Genomic DNA, 20,554 nt, shown 5'->3' with positions numbered 1-20,554 from the left:
ACTCCCATATATGCAGTAGGATGGCCGCAGTTTCCCCCCCATATATACAGTAGGATGGCCACAGTTTTCCCCCCATATATACAGTAAGATGGCCGCAGTTTCCCCCCCATATATATAGTATGATGGCCCCAGTTCACTCATATACAGTGGGGCAAAAAAGTATTTAGTCAGTCAGCAATAGTGCAAGTTCCACCACTTAAAAAGATGAGAGGCGTCTGTAATTTACATCATAGGTAGACCTCAACTATGGGAGACAAACTGAGAAAAAAAAATCCAGAAAATCACATTGTCTGTTTTTGTTTCATTTTATTTGCATATTATGGTGGAAAATAAGTATTTGGTCAGAAACAAGCAATCAAAATTTCTGGCTCTCACAGACCTGCAACTTCTTCTTTAAGAGTCTCCTCTTTCCTCCACTCATTACCTGTAGTAATGGCACCTGTTTAAACTTGTTATCAGTATAAAAAGACACCTGTGCACACCCTCAAACAGTCTGACTCCAAACTCCACTATGGTGAAGACCAAAGAGCTGTCAAAGGACACCAGAAACAAAATTGTAGCCCTGCACCAGGCTGGGAAGACTGAATCTGCAATAGCCAACCAGCTTGGAGTGAAGAAATCAACTGTGGGAGCAATAATTAGAAAATGGAAGACATACAAGACCACTGATAATCTCCCTCGATCTGGTGCTCCACACAAAATCCCACCGCGTGGGGTCAGAATCATCACAAGAACGGTGAGCAAAAATCCCAGAACCACGCGGGGGGACCTAGTGAATGAACTGCAGAGAGCTGGGACCAATGTAACAAGGCCTACCATGAGTAACACACTACGCCACCATGGACTCAGATCCTGCAGTGCCAGACGTGTCCCACTGCTTAAGCCTGTACATGTCCGGGCCCGTCTGAAGTTTGCTAGAGAGCATTTGGATGATCCAGAGGAGTTTTGGGAGAATGTCCTATGGTCTGATGAAACCAAACTGGAACTGTTTGGTAGAAACACAACTTGTCGTGTTTGGAGGAAAAAGAATACTGAGTTGCATCCATCAAACACCATACCTACTGTAAAGCATGGTGGTGGAAACATCATGCTTTGGGGCTGTTTCTCTGCAAAGGGGCCAGGACGACTGATCCGGGTACATGAAAGAATGAATTGGGCCATGTATCGTGAGATTTTGAGTGCAAACCTCCTTCCATCAGCAAGGGCATTGAAGATGAAACGTGGCTGGGTCTTTCAACATGACAATGATCCAAAGCACACCGCCAGGGCAATGAAGGAGTGGCTTCGTAAGAAGCATTTCAAGGTCCTGGAGTGGCCTAGCCAGTCTCCAGATCTCAACCCTATAGAAAACCTTTGGAGGGAGTTGAAAGTCCGTGTTGCCAAGCGAAAAGCCAAAAACATCACTGCTCTAGAGGAGATCTGCATGGAGGAATGGGCCAACATACCAACAACAGTGTGTGGCAACCTTGTGAAGACTTACAGAAAACGTTTGACCTCTGTCATTGCCAACAAAGGATATATCACAAAGTATTGAGATGAAATTTTGTTTCTGACCAAATACTTATTTTCCACCATAATATGCAAATAAAATGAAACAAAAACAGACAATGTGATTTTCTGGGGTTTTTTTTCTCAGTTTGTCTCCCATAGTTGAGGTCTACCTATGATGTAAATTACAGACGCCTCTCATCTTTTTAAGTGGTGGAACTTGCACTATTGCTGACTGACTAAATACTTTTTTGCCCCACTGTATATAGCATGATGGCCCCAGCCCCCATATATATAGTATGATGGCCCCAGTTCACTCATATATATAGTATGATGGCCCCAGTTCACTCATATATATAGTATGATGGCCCCAGCCCCCATATATACAGTATGGTGGTCCCAGTTCCACCCCATATACATAGTAGGATCGCCCCAGTCCCCATATACACAGTATGATGGCCGCAGTTTCCCCCCCATATACACAGTATGATGGCCGCAGTTTCCCCCCCATATATACAGTAGGATGGCTGCAGTTTCCCCCCTATATACAGTAGGATGGCTGCAGTTTGCCCCCATATATACAGTAGCATGGCCGCAGTTTCCCCCCAATATATACAGTAGGATAGCTGCAGTTTCCCCCCATATATACAGTATGATGGCCGCAGTTTCCCCCTCATATACATAGTAGGATGGCCGCAGTTTCCCCCCATATACAGTATGATGGCCGTAGTTCCCCCCATTTATACAGTAGGATGGCCGCAGTTTCCCCCCCATATATACAGTAGGATGGCCGCAGTTTCTCCCCCATATACATAGTAGGATGGCCGCAGTTTCTCCCCCATATATACAGTATGATGGCTACAGTTTCCCCCCATATACATAGTAGGATGATCGCAGTTCCCCCCATATATACAGTAGGATGTCCACAGTTTACCCCCCATATATATAGTATGATGGCCCCAGTTCACTCATATATATAGTATGATGGCCCCAGTTCACTCATATATATAGTATGATGGCCCCAGCCCATATATACAGTATGGTGGTCCCTGTTCCACCCCATATACAAAGTAGGATCGCCCCAGCCACCATATACACAGTTTGATGGCCGCAGGTTCCCCCCATATACACAGTATGATGGCCGCAGTTTCCCCCCATATACACAGTATGATGGCCTCAGTTTCTCCTCATATATACAGTATGATGGCTGCAGTTTCCCCCCATATATACAGTAGGATGGCTGCAGTTTCTCCCCCATATATACAGTAGGATGGCCGCAGTTTCCCCCCAATATATACAGTAGGATAGCTGCAGTTTCCCTCCATATATACAGTATGATGGCCGCAGTTTCCCCCTCATATACATAGTAGGATGGCCGCAGTTTCCCCCCATAGCAGTATGATGGCCGTAGTTTCTCCCCCATATATACAGTAGGATGGCCGCAGTTTCCCCCCATATATACAGTAGGATGGCCGCAATTTCTCCCCCATATACATAGTAGGATGGCCACAGTTTCCTCCCCATATATACAGTATGATGGCCACAGTTTCCTCCCCATATACATAGTAGGATGGCCGCAGTCCCCCCCTCCATATACACAGTAGGATGTCCGCAGTTTACCCCCCATATACACAGTAGGATGGCCGCAGTTTCCCCCCCATATACAGTAGGATGGCCGCAGTTCCCCCCCCCATACACAGTAGGATGGCCGCAGTTCCCCCCCATATACACAGTAGGACATCCGCAGTTTACCCCCCATATATACAGTAGGATGGCCGCAGTTCCCCCCCCATATACACAGTATGATGGCCGCAGTTTCCCCCCATATATACAGTAGGATGGCTGCAGATTCTTCCCATATATACAGTAGGATGGCCGCAGTTTCCCCCCCATATATACAGTAGGATGGCCGCAGTTTCCCTCCATATATACAGTAGGATGGCTGCAGTTTCCCCCCCATATATACAGTATGATGGCCGCAGTTTCCCCCTCATATACATAGTAGGATGGCCGCAGTTTCCCCCCCATATATACAGTAGGATGGCCGCAGTTTCCCCCCCATATATACAGTAGGATGGCCGCAGTTCCCCCCCATATATACAGTAGGATGGCCGCAGTTTCCCCCCCATATACATAGTAGGATGGCCGCAGTTTCCCCCCATATACAGTAGGATGGCCGCAGTTTCTCCCCCATATACATAGTAGGATGGCCGCAGTTTCCCCCCATATATACAGTATGATGGCCACAGTTTCCCCCCCATATACATAGTAGGATGGCCGCAGTTCCCCCCCATATACACAGTAGGATGTCCGCAGTTTACCCCCCATATACACAGTAGGATGGCCGCAGTTTCCCCCCCATATACAGTAGGATGGCCGCAGTTTCCCCCCCATATACATAGTAGGATGGCCGCAGTTCCCCTCCCAAATAGACAGTAGGATGTCCGCAGTTTACCTCCCATATACACAGTAGGATGGCCGCAGTTTCCCCCCATACACAGTAGGATGGCCACAGTTTCCCGCCCATACACAGTAGGATGGCCGTAGTTTCCCCCCATACACAGTAGGATGGCCGCAGTTTACCCCCCATATACAGTAGTATGGCCGCAGTTTCCTCCCCCATATACAGTAGGATGGCCGCAGTTTCCCCCCTATACACAGTAGGATGGCCGCAGTTTCCCCCCCATACACTGTAGGATGGCCGCTCTTTTCCCCCCATATACAGTAGGATGGTCGCAGTTCACCCCCCCTATATATACAGTATGATGGCCCCACAGCCGGTTCATATGAAAATAATAAAGTTTATACTCACCTCATACTGATTCCCGGCACCGCGGCCTCCATGTCCTCTTCTGGCCTGTAGAGACTAGAGCGGCTCAAGACAATGACGTCATCGCGCCACTCATAAGCCGCAGACCGCAGCTGATGGGGAGCCTGGAGTTTCTTGCTGTAGTCCATGCAGTGTGTAGCCAGGAGCAGAGAGACATGCAGGAATGCCGCCACTAAGGGAGGCTGTGACGGAGGGGCTCTCCTGTGCAGGGGCGGGCTGGGCCGGCCTGTGTCACGGCTGTAATGGGTTACTGCTCGGGGCGATGTGTCACTATCTGCTGCCGGCAGCATCACAGCACAGCAGACACGGCCGCACGCAGTTCACTGTGCAGGGCCATTAGGCGGCCGACCCTGCACAGCTGCTGGGGGAGCGGCCCGGGGGGCATGTGCCTCCCTGCCACCCGGCCCAGCCTGCCCGACTGTTGGTATGGTGTTTTTGGGGTGATATTCAGTGCATTTTGGCCTCCTAGCATGATGTGTATTATGGCATCCAAAGAGTTCAATTTTGGTCTCATCTAGCCAGATGAGATATTCTCCCAGTATTTCCCAGGATTGTCTATATGTTGTTGAGCAAACTTTAAATGCGATAGAATATGCTTTTCGTTCACCAATGGAGTCTTGCGTGGTGAACGTCCATACAGGCCATGGAGGTTGAGTGCATTACTTACAGTTTTCTTTGAAACAATTGTACCTGCTGATTCCAGGTCTTTCTGTAGTACTCCTCTTCTGGATACAAGGACATGGGACGAGCTGGCAACATACAGTTGCACACGCTACCAACTACTAGTAAACTATACGGGTTGCTCAGGCACCTCCATAATGGGGAGAGTGCCTTTTATACGCAGATGCCTTTAAGAGCAGGGGAGAGCACACGCAGTAGGTGCGCCGCCGGGAAGTGCGGTGCATGCAGGGAGCATGCCGGGGACCACATCAAGTGACCGAGGTGGTGGGTATGCCGGCATCCCTGCATGGTGGGGAGAGAAACCATGCAAGAGCATTATCTGCATTATCTGCATTAGCATTACAGATTTCAGCTGGTGTTATAACTTTCCATGGCTTTTTGTGCCTCTCTTTCTTCATATGTTCAATACTTTTTTGCTGTGTCATTTCTCATTATTACACATAACTTAATTTATAGACATCTATGATTTGATTTTGTTGCCTGTGTGGATTGGATGGGTTCTTACCAATACCTGGTGAGAATTTCATGTTAATAGCACCTTCAGAAATATATTTATTTAGAAAATTGGTGATGTGTTTAACACTTATTTCACCTGCTGTATATGGGTAATTAAACAGGAATTTACTAGCTAAGGGCAGACATAGAAATGACTGGAGATTCACACAGTATATGGCACAACTTGATGGGTTACATAGCAGACCGTTGAGGATCTCATTGTTCCAAGCAGCCAAAACTAAGGAATTGCTCTAAAATAATAGCGCTCAGCAAAGAAGGACTTATTAATCACAAACTGCAGGATAGTAGGGTTACATGCTTAAGAAAATCAGAACAGCATGATGTGGAGACACAGAGGGCCAGGGGGTGCTCTCGTCCGCTGGTCTGAGAACGCATGGACCAGGGCTCATCCCACTGAACGCCTACTCTCCTTTCCTGTGGACATAATACTACTCAGACAACACAGAGTAAGGGTAAAATAGTGTGGCAATACTTTATTGAACCACGAAATAGACAATATAATTTAGAATAGTCCAAGTAATTACACAATATGGTGCAAATTACAGAGTCTCAAACTTCCACTGACTCGCCTGGATCAGAGCAGTTACATTTTCAGAGATTACAGGGCCAACTACCCCCCATGGCACCCCGCTTTTGGCGTGCACCCACAGAGACAAGGTAACGACAAGCTTAGGAAGCTGACAGTCCATTAAGGCCCATGGCCATGTGACTGGATGGTCCCAACCTGGCTTCTGCAATCATATCCATGGGGGTCAGGAGACTGGAGAGTCCCAACCAGTTTCCCCAAATGTCTCTGTGGAGCCAGCTGACCGGAGAGTACCAATCCTGGCTTCCCCAAACGTATCAATGGGGCCAGGTGACTGGAGGGTCACAATCTGGCTTCCCCAAACATATCCATGGGTTCTGTGATGGACTATGGAGCAGAGCTGTATTCTTCCAGCTAGGGCTGTGGTTCTTAAGTTGGAATACTGTAGAATGTCAAATCTGTGTTCTTCTTGATGGAACAAGGGTGTCCTGGCAGCTGTCCTGTAGAGTGCTCATGTCTGTAATTTTGTAAATAATTTACTTTTACTTTGAGGAAGCCCCTAAATCCCTTTTTATACCCACATCTGTGGTTCAAGTCATGATCCTCAGGTCAGGAGGCAAGTGGGATGAGTTTAACTCTCATTGTTGGAGTATTTACTCAATCTGCATAGCTGGACTTATATATATTAGCCAACATCCATTGTGCTAGTCCCCAAATATAGCAGACAATAAGCTGCAGCAAACAGCAACTCAAGAATTAACATTCAAACAATAGTGTATGAGTCATATGAGATGCTTACCTGCCCAGGCCTATAAACAAATGCACTTTCAGGGTGCAGTGGACCCATATAGTTAAGATGGCGGCAACACAAGTGGAAGAATACCGATGAGACAACCGCTCACAGCCTACCAATACATGGAGAGGGCGGTTGCTTTTTATATTAATGCACAATGACGACTTGTATGTGGCGCTGTTCACACTATAGCAATGCACAGCATCCAGGTTATACCAAGCAACTGCCCCCTCCATGTATTGGTAGGCTGTGAGCGGTTGTCTCATCGGTATTCTTGCACCTGTGTTGCCGCCATCTTAACTATATGGGTCCACTGCATCCTGATAGTGCATTTGTTTAGAGGCCTGGGCAGGTAAACATCTCTGCCTTTTTTGCTGTGTTTTTGAATTTTTGGAGGAATTTTAAGTCCTCTTTTTGTGCTATTGCTGTTTAGTATGAGTCATATGACGATAGTGTATGTTTCTTGACCAACAGAAGAAAAACACATAAATTCAATAGTCAAGATTCAGACAATAGCCTATTTCTCCTGGACTTCTGAAAATAGACTTTTGGATAATTAAGATTAAATACTGTGTTATCACATTGCTCCCCCATCTTAATTAACTAGATGTGATGTGATAGGATTCCGATCACCCTTCTCCTGGTCCTTGGCTTAACCTGGGTAACTTCTTACGTAATTGACGAGAACCGACTCATATCCATTGCAAACTTACATGGCGTTCTTCACATCGGTTACCCGGTATTCGATCCCTCAAAGCTGGCATAGCTCCTGCAGTTGCTGTTTCTTGTTGAGGTTAGTCTTCTCAAGAAAGAGCTGGTGGGGTTGAGCATAGTGGAGTCCACCTATATGCCTGGAGGGTCACAACATGACTTCCCCAAACTTATCCATGGATTCTGCGATGGTCAATGGAGCAGAACTGTATTCTTCCAGTTAGGGCTGTGGCCCTTAAGCTGACTTCTGTAGAATGTCAAATCTGTGTCCCACTTGATGGATCCAGGATGCCCTGGCAGCTGTCCTGTAGAATGTTCCTTGCAGTGGTTTTGTAAAGAGTATCCTTTTACTTTTCAGAAGACTAGAAATCCCTTTTATAACCACATCTGTGGTTCAGGTCATCATCCACAGGTCAGGGGGAGGTGGGATGAGTTTAACTCTCATTGCTTGAGTATTTAATCAATCTACATAATTAATCCTTCTCTGTTTTGCAGGTCAACAAACTAGCTGGACTTATACAATGGATAATCAACAAATTAGCAAACATTTATTCTTCAATTACCCTATGTCCCTGTCCCTCAAAGATAGCAGACAATAAGCTGCAGCAAAAAACAACTGAAGAGTTAACATGCAAACAATAGTGTATGAATCATATGACAACAATCTAAGTTTCTTGACCAAGTGAAGAAAAACACATAAATTCAATAGCCAACATTCAGTAAATTGAGTATTTCTCCTGACCTACTGAAAATAGACACCTGGATAATTAAGATTAAATGTTGTGTCGCCACACATGACATTTATCAATGTGGGCTCCAGTCTACACCAGCTGTGGGCACTGATCACCTGCAGCATGCTGAGAACGCATCAATTATGTGAGAGCACAATGCTGGAGTGTGGAAAGGTAAGTGAGAGCACCTTCTGTAACAACAATGTTAAAGGATATGAACTTTTGTATTCTCTACTCATGCAGATAAAAGTCATTGGAACTAATATATTAGTTACTCACTCATATGATCGGCGAAAGAATGTTAGCAAATCCGACCAAATCTACAGAGTAATTTCTATTGTCCACTGATACCATGTAGCTTCTATTAATATGTAGGATTGGCTTTTTAGGCAATGGAGGGAGAATGATTGATGTTGTCTTTACTCAAAGAGATGGATTCCTGTACTTTTCTCTGTGGTACACAGACATAAGTAGCAGCATGGATTAATTACATAGCTGTACTGATTTTTGTAGCTGTGAATCCTGCACTGAAGTGAGATACATTTGCTAAAAGCTGCAACTTGATCTGTCTGTGACTATCTGGTCTCTCACTGTGCTGAGTCCACTTCACTTCCCTTTCCCCTATCCCGTTCCCACACAGTATAATAAGAGGATTAACTTGACAGCTCACTGAGCTGGCAGCAATCTTGCTTTAACTAAGAAGGAATTGAGCTCTGTTTTAGTGTAGATGTTTAGATCAGGAAGTAAGGGAAGATGTGATTTATATGTATAGAAAAAAAAGCAGATTTATCTCACAAAGTTTCTTATATCTGCTTGTACTATTGGCTTATGCTAATTTTGTAGACCCATTCAATACAGCTCAATAGAGAGGTACAATACAATACAGCAATGAGGCCCTTGGGCCAAAAAGGTTGTGAACCCCAGTATAACAGAATTCACCAATACAATTGGAAACTGGGACTAAATAGAAGCATCTTTGAGAGTTTTTTTTTTTATTAAAATAAAGAATCTAACTTCTAGGATCCTGAGGGTGTCAAGCACTCCAACAGACGTTAGAACAATCTGATGTCCCTAGATATGAGCAGCCGTATTAGCGCAGGGCAGGACTGTGGTGTTTTGAATGTATGATTTGGATGATGATTGTGAGAGATTGCCCTGTTATTCAGTAGTTTCCTTTTGCTTCCAGCTATAGTCTGCTTATTATGTGGCCACGTTGGGTAAATATTTTTCAAGTTCATGACTGCAGCAAATTATACATCTGTTTGCAATTTACTATGTGTGACATAGCAGCTGCCAAAGATGTTGTTGACATCAACAAGATGCAGCACCATATACAGTAGACTTATATTGGTTAAAAGATTCAGAGAAACCTTCCATAGCTATAGCTGATTTCCATTAAAGGATTTCTCTGGTTCCAGCATTCTGGACTCTGGGGACAGCACTGTATTACAAAAATAAAATCAGATGTTACTCACTCTCCCCTGATTCAGCTCTGCCCCTCCACCGTTGCATCAGTCTCTGTTAACTGGCTAATGTAGACAGCACAATTAACTGAGATCAGTGATTGGCTGCAGCGGTGATATGTACAGTAGTACTGATTAGTGATGAGTGAGCACTAAAATGCTCGGGTGCGTGTTGCTCGGGTCGAGCAAATTAGAATGCAACGAGCAACGAGGCAAATGTAAGTCTATGGGAAAACCGAGCATTTTTGCTGCGACCCCCCCGGGGTCCTTTTAGGGTCTAAAAATGTCTGAAATCGATGGGAACAGTGCTCAAATGCCACGGGAACAATGTTGTCAGAGTCTTACCCCACTGTTACAGGCATACAATAAAACATACAAAAACTAAACCAAAATGGATTTTTCTGGGAAATAGGAACATCCTTTCCAGGGTAATGATTTGTATATAAGGCAAAATAAATGACCCAAAACAAAAATGATCCTCCACCACTTGGGCTATGTTCAAATGTAGCGTTTTTTATGAGTTTTTCAACTTTAGCATTGCTTTCAACCAAGACAAATGCGTTCACTGGGAAATGTCATTTTAACATTTTGCAACCTTATTTGGCCATGTGGTGTGTGACACATCAGGTACATCCTGTTTCATTTATGAAGGAAGGACTCTGAAAGTCACAAAGTCTAATTTTATAGGGCCAGCAGTCAGCCCTCACTTTTCTTAGAGAGCAATCAGCCGGCTATGCTTTGTTGTTCCAATTATTAAATAGTGGGTTCCTTATACTGTTATTGTGTATGCAGTGAATGGCAGGGCTGCCCAAAATTTGGACGCACCCCAACAACCCATTGAACAGACGTCATGGATGACCACATGCAACCAAAGTTCCTAGTATTCATTTGCTACTCCCATACTGTTTGCTTATGCATTGAATGCAACACCTGCAGTGAACCAAAGATACACACACCCCAATAAACATTTGAACCCACGTACCGGATGGCCACATGAAAACCATGTTCATATTATTCATTTGGTACTCCCATACTGTTTGCTTATGCATTGAATGCAAGGCCTGCCCTGCACCAAAGTTACATGCACCCCAATAAACCTCTGAACCCACGTACTGGATGGCCACATGAAAACCAAGTTCCCATAATTCATTTGGTACTCCCATACTGTTTGCTTATGCATTGATTGCAAGGCTTGCCATGCACCAAAGTTACACACACCCCAATAAGCCTTTGAACCCACGTACTGGATGGCGACATAAAAACCAAGTTCAAATTATTCATTTGGTACTCCCATACTGTTTACCTATGCATTGAATGCAAGGCCTGCCCTGCACCAAAGTTACATGCACCCCAATAAGCCTCTGAACCCACGTACTGGATGGCCACATGAAAACCAAGTTCGCATAATTCATTTGGTACTCCCATACTGTTTGTTTATGCATTGAATGCAAGGCCTGCCATGCACCAAAGTTACACACACCCCAATAAGCCTTTGAACCCACGTACTGGATGGCCACAGGAAAACAAAGTTCATATTATTCATATGGTACTGCCATACTGTTTGCTTATGCATTGAATGAAAGGCCTGCCCTGCACCAAAATTATACACACCCCAATAAGCCTTTGAACACACGAACTGGATGGCCACAGGAAAACCAATTTGGTACTCCCATGCTGTTTGATTATGCATTGTATGCAAGGCCTTCCCTGCAGCAAAGTTACACGCACCCTAATAAGCCTTTGAACCCACATACTGGATGACCACATGAAACCAAAATTCCCTTTATTATGATTTTTTTAAGTCACATAAAGTTTGCCCATGAAGTGAATGCAAGGCCTGCCCCAAATTTGCACACACTCCAATCCCCCAAGGAAGAAAAGAAAATGTGGAGGATGGCCTCTGAAAAATGTTTCCCCACTTTAAAGGAGCTGGTCTCTTATACTTGTAATGCCTATACACTAAGTGTATAGGCTGATAAACATTTTTCCCTGGAGGGGATACACATCAACATACTTTGCCAACATTTTTTTTATGGGCATCATAAACACCCTTGAAAACAATAACGTGGTTTCCTACACAATTGTTGCTGGGAAGCTGCAGGTTTGTAGCAGAAATATGGCGTAAGTGTCATTGAATGAAGTGATCAGGAAAAGGGACATGGTGACGGCGGGAATGGGAATGTACAGGATTAATAACAGTTGGGCTATGGGAGGTATGAGATCCAGGATCCAGCCTACAATTATTAGTCATTTACCCACCACCAATTAGCGGAATGCGTTTGATGCCCGTCAGAAAGATAGCTGTAACAGATGCGTGTCTCATGCTAGGCATAAAAGATGATTGTGAAAAACTGGTTGCCAAAGACACGTTTCCGTATAAAGGGTAAAGTGCAAGATGCTTGTGAGATGCTGAATTCTAAAAAGCAGCAGATCAGTTTTGGAGAACAACCAACCAAACTGATGGATGCTCATGAAAAACTAAGTTTAAAGAAGAGTGCACCTGCCGTAACTATCAACTCTCCAGTGGCATAAGGTTCTTCATCTTCACCCATAAATATTGCCAAGACCATCAAAATTTCACAGCCGAAAACTATTTCTTCAGGTGTAATGAACAATGTTAAAGGAATGCGAATAAACGTTGTTAACCACGAACCAGGGAAACCACAAATTTCCTCTTTACAAAATATGGATGATGATGGTATTGATCACGACTTGGAACTTTCCCACATCCCTACCAAAAAGATGAAAATCACAGCTGCCAACACTGTGTAAAAAAGGCCGGGAATGTCTGGAAATTCATTTTCTCTTGGGCAAACTTTACCTCTTACTAAAGTGTTACAGAATGATGCATACAGAGCTCCAATGTTTACTCAGCACGAGACTTCATCACCTTTATTGCACACAAAGGCTCTAACCAACATGTCATGGACACTTGTCACAAAGGAGGACAGTTCTTCAGTAGGGCCGACACCAAAAGAGTCTGTCTTTATCCCTTTAGAAGGAAAAAAATGACCGTTAATAATTTGCATCCAAGAGTCACAGAGTAATATATTGTGTAGCTTTTTTGTGTATATAGTGCCCTGAAGCTCGCTCACTTCTTGAGTTACGGAGTTGCAGAGGTTGTGTTTATAAGAAAGGAAGATGCAGTTGGTGTCTACAAAAATACAACAGATACCTAGATGGACAACCAATTAAATGCAATCTTTATTTGAATGACAGTGTGATAACATCAGACCAGCCCATCCTTCAAACATTAAGCTACACCCCATCAAATATGGAAGGTGAATCTTGAAGAAACACAACCTCCTCCAGTGTTTATATCAAATCCTCCAGCTGAAGTTGATCCTGATACTATGTTAAAAGCAATCTTTAAATCCTCAGTGTCATCGGCAGTTATCCAACCAACTACATTTAAGATTAAGCTCTGATGAGACCAACACAAATTGGAGACTGTAACTATCAACTCTCCCGTGGCACAAGGTTCTTCATCTTCACCCATAAATATTGCCAAGACCATCAAAATTTCACAGCCAAAAACTATTTCTTCAGGTGTAATGGACAATGTTAAAGGAATGCGAATAAACGTTGTTAACCACGAACCAGGGAAACCACGAATTTCCTCTTTACAAGATATGAATAATGATGGTATTGATGACGACTTGGAACTTTCCCACATCCCTACCAAGAAGATGAAAATCACAGCTGCCAACACTGTGTAAAAAAGGCCGGGAATGTCTGGAAATTCATTTTCTCTTGGGCAAACTTTACCTCTTACTAAAGTGTTACAGAATGATGCATACAGAGCTCCAATGTTTACTCAGCATGAGACTTCATCACCTTTATTGCACACAAAGGCTCTAACCAACATGTCATGGACACTTGTCACAAAGGAGGACAGTTCTTCAGTAGGGCCGACACCAAAAGAGTCTGTCTTTATCCTTTTAGAAGGCAAAAAAATGACCGTTAATAATTTGCATCCAAGAGTCACAGTAATATATTGTGTAGTTTTTTTGTGTATATGGTGCCCTGAAGCTCGCTCACTTCTTGAGTTACGGAGTTGCAGAGGTTGTGTTTATAAAAAAGGAAGATGCAGTTGGTGTCTACAAAAATACAACAGATACCTAGATGGACAACCAATTAAATGCAATCTTTATTTGAATGGCAGGGTGATAACATCAGACCAGCCCATCTTTCAAAGATTAAGTTACACCCCATCAAATATGGGAGGTGAATCTTGAAGAAACACAACCTCCTCCAGTGTTGATTCAAATCCTCCAGCTGAAGTTGATCCTGATACTATCTTAAAAGCACTCTTTAAATCCTCAGTGTCATTGGCAGTTATCCAACCAACTGCATTTAAGATTAAGCTCTTATGAGACCAACACAAATTGGAGACTGTAATAAGAGAGATTCCCAAGTCACATATGGGCCCAGAGACTCCTTAAAAAAAACCTTCATTTTGCTTCTTGTGTTTTGTTTAGCCCTGATCACCAGCAGGTAGTTGATGTTTGAAGGAGTCTGGCTTCAGACATTGGACAATCAATCCTGTTCCCATTATTGTATTACAGTTCACCTTCATTGTGGGGCAGTTGCGTTATTGCCTCAAGAATTTCCATTTTAACCTTGCTCTAGTATTCTGATGCTGCACGATTATGGTTCTACTGTTATGTCAAGGAAGGCTAAATGTCGAATAACTTGTTTAAATTTCTTCAATAATCTGTTTCTGCTTAAAAGATCATCTTTGTTGTTTTGTAGTTTTAATATCTGGATTCCTCCAAATGGATATGAAGACCTGCATATTCTAGTAAATGGGGTGGGGGGTATTATTAAGTGTCCGCCGACTGTGTTCTAGACAAAAAAAATTGTATGCCTAATTAATGTTTCACACTGTGAAAATGTCATCCAGAACTCTACAATCATAGGCAATACTTATTGCCCTGCTGCTAAAGCATGTTGTGATATCTGTGATCTGAATACGAAGAAATTCTGAAGGGAAGTAGATCACGCTAATAGTGATCTAAATACTGAGATGTGTACAGAGGAATGCTGGGAGGACAAAGATTGTAGTTTTCTATCAACTTCATCTGCATTTACAAATTTGTATTTAATACTGGCAATAAAAAAAAAAATTCTCAAGTGTAGACAGGGCGCAGTGGCATACCACAACTGTCTATTTCATCTTCCTGTACAACCCTATTAATTTTTTTTAAATTGATATTTATGTGGACTCCTCATTGAAAGGGGGGCACAAGAACTCCACTGACACTTAAAACACCCCTTTGAAAACAATAACAGGGCTCTTGCATCACGGAACATGTTCACCCTGGTGATCTAGTGGTGGTGTCGGAAGAGACGTGGAGGATGCCTACTAAAAATCTTTTCCCATTTTAAAGGAGCAGGTCTCCTATGGTTGTAATGTGCATACACCAAGTGTATGGGCTGGGCTGCCAAATATTTCCTCTTGAGGGGTACACCTCAACAAACTGTGTAAACATTTTTTGAACGGGCATCATAAACACTCTTGAAAAAAATTACTTGGCTGTTGCATCACGGAACACGTTCACCCTGGTGATCTAGTGGTGGTGTCAGAAGAGAGGTGGAGGATGGCCTCCTAAAAATGTTTTCCCCATCTAAATGAGCAGGTCTCCTATAATTGTAATGCACATACACTAAATGTATGGGCTGCCAAACATTTCCCCCTGGGGGGTACACATCAACATAATGTGTAAAAAAATTTTTACAGGCATCAAAAACACACTTTAACACAATAACGTGGCTGTTGCATCATGGATCACGATCAACATGGTGATCTAGTGGTGGTGGCTGAGGAGAAGGAGGAGGATAACAGCAAACAGGCAAAATCAGGAAGTGTATACCCATGTGTGGGTGTGAAGAGGTGCATGGGAATACACATCCCAAAAAATGACACTGAATTTGAGGTTATGTTTCACTGTTATCATTTGGTGGTGTAGAGAAGTCTGGCCCATTCCAGTCCTTGTTCATTTTTATAAGTGTCAGCCTGTCAACATTTTCAGTTGACAGGCGGATGCACTTATCAGTTATGATTTCACCAGCGGCTCTAAAAACCTGCTCTGATGAAATGCTAGAGGCAGGGCAGGCCAGGACCTCCAAGGCATAGAGAGCCAGTTCATGCCATGTGTCCAGCTTGGATACCCAATAATTAAAAGGCACAGCGGAATCATGGAGGACGTTGGTACGGTCATCAAGGTTCTCATCTTCCAAAAAATTGCACTCCTTGTGAGAGTACCCCGCGTCTCAAGGCCAGTGCGATGGGAGGCTCTGAGAAAACTCCCAGAACTTTGCCAGTGTTCCCCTGCCTCTGCTGGATTGGAGTTGTGTCTCTCTTGCCTGTACTTCTTAGTTGACCAATGAACTGTGACCTATGCCACCAGCGTTTTCATATGGGAATTTTTTTAATATTTCTGCAACATGGACCTTCTGGTATTGCACCATTTTAATACACCTGTCTGCCTCTGGAAGAAGAAATTAAACGCTCTCCTTGTAGTGTGGGTATTGAAGTGTCACCAACCAGTAATGACTGTCACCCAAAATTTGGAGAATACGAGGGGCACGGGAAAGGCAGCGCAACATAAAGTCAGCCATGTGTGCCACACTGCTAACAGGCAACACTTCCATGTCCTCACGAAGAGGATGACTAACCATGCTCTCCTCCTCCCTGTCCTCAGGCAATCCACACTGAACAGATGGTATGTGTCATGATGTGACTGAAGCGGTGTGACATGACCCCACAATAGGTTGGTCAACGAACAGCACAACACACAAGGGAACATCAAGGAAACTTTAACAATGGTGGACCCTGTCGATAGGGATCGGGGGAAATGGACACCTCCTGCACTCATCAGAGGAAGTGCCCTAATCTTACTAGCATCCCTATACAGGTTCTTTCACCCCATTGCCAAGCAGGATACCTAATCCCTCACTTGCCCTTGCCCTTCCTATGTGTGGAACTGGCAGGTGAGAGCACTGGTCCCACCGCTGCAGTAATACAACAAAAGGTAAGGACAGACAGACACCTAAATGGACAGGGTAAACAAAAAATGCAACACTTAGCTCCCTCTGCTGAAAAGCACCGCACAGCAGAGTAAGGTACCTGACTAGCAAACTCGGCAAAGCACCACTGCACCCAGAGAGCTCCTTCTTGCAGCTTAGTCACTATAGAATGAACTAACAACAGTCAGCTGATGCATCAGGTGACCTTTTAAAGGATGTGGGAGTAGTCACCCCCACATCAGCTGACCCAGCAATGCAATTACACCAGAAGACCAGCAGGGCAAAAAACTGACATTAACCCCCGATGGCCTGAAAGGAAAAAAGTTTTAAGTTAAAGAAACCAGATCTGACACAAATCCAAAAATGGATCGTGACAGTATGACAGTTGTGCTTGTAGCACCATCTATAGCGCATGAAATTAGCTCCTGTTCTTTCTCTTCCTCATTGTTAACCAATCCATGTTGGGATGACATGAGGCTAGGCAGTGTGTAATCACCCTGTATGGTTCCATGCTCCATTTCATTGTGCTCCGCCTGCAATGCATTCTGTTTCATTGTGAGCAGAGAGCTTTTCAGAATACAGCGAAGCGGGATGGTGATGCAAATTATGGCGTCATCCCGCTCACCATCTTGGTGGACTCCTCAAAGTTTTGTAGGATGGTACATATGCCTGACATCCATGTCCACTCCTGAGGTCTTATATGTGGAGCTTGAACTGAATACCGACTGCCTTGTTGATGACTGTAGTCAACAACTGCCCTCTTCTGCTCACAAATCCTATCCAACATATGCAGTGTAGAGTTCCAGTGCATGGGGACATCACACACCAGTCGATGAGACGGAAGCTGCAAACGCTGCTGAAGCACGGCAATGGCAGTGGAAGCTGTAGCTGACTTTTTAAAATGGGCACACAGGCGGCATACTTTCACAAGCAGATCAAGCTGCTCCAGGTAGCTTTTGAGAAACCGATGAACAACGAAGTTAAGCACATGGGCCAGGCATGGTATGTGTGTGAGCTTGCTTTGCCTCAGAGCTGCCACAAGGTTCCAGCCATTGTCACACACGACCATCCCTGGCTGTAGGTTCAGTGGTGTCAGTCACAGATCTGTCTGCTCTTTCAGAGCTGTCCACAACACTTCAGCATTGTGCAGTTTGTCACCTAAGCACTAAGCATATTAGCTTCAGCACAGTGTGTTGATGCATGGCTGAGGCAGTGCTGCAGTGCTTCCTGCTTGTGAATGATGTGATCATTCCAGAGATGAAGGCTGTAGAGGAGGAGGAGGAGGTGCAGGAGCTGTAGAATGTGGGGGCACGGGTAATGTTGTGGGACACATGCTTGTGTAATGGGACAGCACACCGGGAGAAATAGTGGCGGCTGGGGACCGTGTACCTTCGGACGGCCGCCGCCATCAGGTTGCGGAAAGCTTCCTTCTCCATGAGCCTAAAAGGTTCGAGCGCAAGCAGACGAGAAATGTGTGAATTTAGTACTGTGGTCTGTGGGGCTTTGGCTGCATATTTAGGCTTTCAATCCAAGGACTGGGGTATGTTCAACTGAATGATGCGCTGGGACAAGGACGTGGACGTGCTTCATGATGGTGGTAGTTGAGTGTGTGCAACGACAGGTGCAGGGAAGGAAGCATCTTTGCAGGCACCATGGAGAGGGGATTGGCTTCCACACACAACAGTGGAAGAAGCAGTGGTGTCACCCTCAGACAATGTTCCTGGACCCTGGTGTTCGGCCCCAAAAGTCAGGTGCTTTGCTGCCATGGGCATGATCATGCTGATGGTGGTCAGCCAGGTAGTTTTGCATGGCAGGTAGTGCAAATGGCCTGATTGGGGTTATCAGCAGAGTCTTTCAAAAACAGCCAGACTCGGGAAGACCTAACAGTTGTACTGCCAACTTCCGTCGTGCTGGTGTTACGAGGAATTGTTGCCAGCCTCCTGTCTGCGGCCACCACACTGCTTCTTCTTGCCTGTTGGGATGCTATGCCTCCCTCCCCGTGTGCTGATGTCCTTGCTCTGCATGTCCTCCTGCCAGGTTGGGTCAGTTACTATATCATCCACCACCTTGTCTTCCACTCATGCCCCCTGGTACTCCTCCTGACTTTCTGGCAATTGTGTCTCATCATCATTCACCTCTTATGACACGTTCCCACTGTCGCCTTTGTGTGACCGTGACTTCTCAAATATTTGGGCTTTGCTACCTGCGATCTCATCTTGCCTTGCTTCAAGTGGACCGGGCTAAAGGCCTGAATCTATAAATGGAAAAGAGAACAGCTCTTCGGATTGTCCAAGTGTAAAATCAGCTGTCTCCGAGCACTCGGCATGGTGGGAGGAAGGAGGATCAGGGTGAGGAATATGCGGTCCAGACTCATGGCTACTCAGACTTGATCGTGTGGAAGACAGGGTGGTAGTGGTGATGGCAAAGTGACTGGAAGCATTATCAGTTATCAAACCAACAACCTTTTGACATTGCTCTGGGTTCAATAGTGGTGTCCTGCGGTCCCCTAGTAATTCGGACAAGAAGATCGGGCGAGAAGATGTGGGTGTTTGTTGTGGCATAATTTCAGCTTGCCCACGACCTCAGCCTCGACCTCTGCATGCACCATCACCATCATGTCCACTTCCCCGTCGCTTGCCACGCGCCTTGCCCATTTTAAATGGACTACAATATTTTTCATGTTCATTACAATTGGCTGAATTTGGAGCGAACTTATATGTGATCCGTGTGCAGGAAAACCACAGTTTAAAATATCTGGCCTGTAGGTAACAATTTTTTTTTCAGCTAACTGGTGTCAATAACTAAGTCTAAGACACAGGAAAAAGATTGTAATGGAGGCCACAAATGCCAAAATTTGTAGCCCACAGATAGATGAGGCGTGTGATGGAGATACTACACAGTAAAATATGTGGCCTGAATTTTTATTTTTTTTTACAGGAAATTTGTGTCAAGAGCTAGGGTAACACGCAGCAAAAAACAGGTCAAGAAATTGTATAAGACACTCCAAAAAATGTTTACAGTACAACAAAAATGGAAGAATTTTTTGTGCATTCAGATTTGATCGCTGAGACGGGCAAACCCGTTTAAAATGGCTTGATTTTCAGCCTCTACTATAAAAAGTATCTGGCTGTATTCTGCAGTATCAACAACCAAATGCAGAAAAAAAAAAGAGAGGAGTGTTGTGAGCTCATTTTCGGGTTTGCCTCTGGCTTCTGGTGAGGGTTATGGAGCTGGCTGTGCTGACGGAAGAGTAGTGAGTTCTCTATCTGGACTCCCTCTGTTGGTGAAGGGAGGTAATGAAGCTGATCTAAATGGCAGAGAACGGCCACCTGAGGAAGAGGACTGTGATTGGACATCAGGAATTTCTGATTGGATTTAAGGCAGCCGACTCCCTAGTTTCTTGCTGGTGATTTCTTCTGACTGTGGCTTCTGCTTTCCAGTTTGGTTCCTGCCTTCTTAAAGCTAAGTTTTCTCTGCTATTGTTCATATGAGTTTTCGTCTGGTTTACTTTTTTTTGTGTTCAGCAAGCCCTGGCTGGGACTGGGCTGAATCCCCATTTTGTCTCTGATCAGTTGATCTCTTTTGCGCTGTCTTCAGAATATACCTGAGTGCTGATATAGGGAATTGAAGTCTAGCGACTTCATGGCCTTTTTCTATCAGACATGTTAGACATTTTTTGGCAGGGTTTTTGCGTGATTGCAGACAGCAGCTTTTCTTTCCTGTCCTTTCTAGTTAGTGAGGGCCCCATCGTTTGCTCAGCCTATCTTTCTATCTGTGTTTGTG

At 44.5% G+C, this 20,554-nt stretch overlaps 2 pseudogenes; both read left to right on the top strand.

The window, feature by feature from the left end:
* The first annotated feature begins 8,339 nt into the window (after positions 1-8,339).
* On the top strand, positions 8,340-13,167 carry LOC141074161 (polymerase delta-interacting protein 3 pseudogene; annotated as a pseudogene).
* A 21-nt stretch (positions 13,168-13,188) lies between these two features.
* LOC141074160 (polymerase delta-interacting protein 3 pseudogene) lies at positions 13,189-14,115 on the top strand (annotated as a pseudogene).
* The last annotated feature ends 6,439 nt before the right edge of the window (positions 14,116-20,554 follow it).

The sequence above is a fragment of the Dendrobates tinctorius genome, unplaced genomic scaffold (genome assembly GCF_039654945.1).
Source record: "Dendrobates tinctorius isolate UK_male_01 unplaced genomic scaffold, ASM3965494v1 ptg000326l, whole genome shotgun sequence".
In the NCBI taxonomy this organism is placed as follows: domain Eukaryota; kingdom Metazoa; phylum Chordata; class Amphibia; order Anura; family Dendrobatidae; genus Dendrobates; species Dendrobates tinctorius.
Note: the sequence above shows the minus strand (reverse complement) of the source record. Positions and strands in the feature narration are given on the sequence as shown.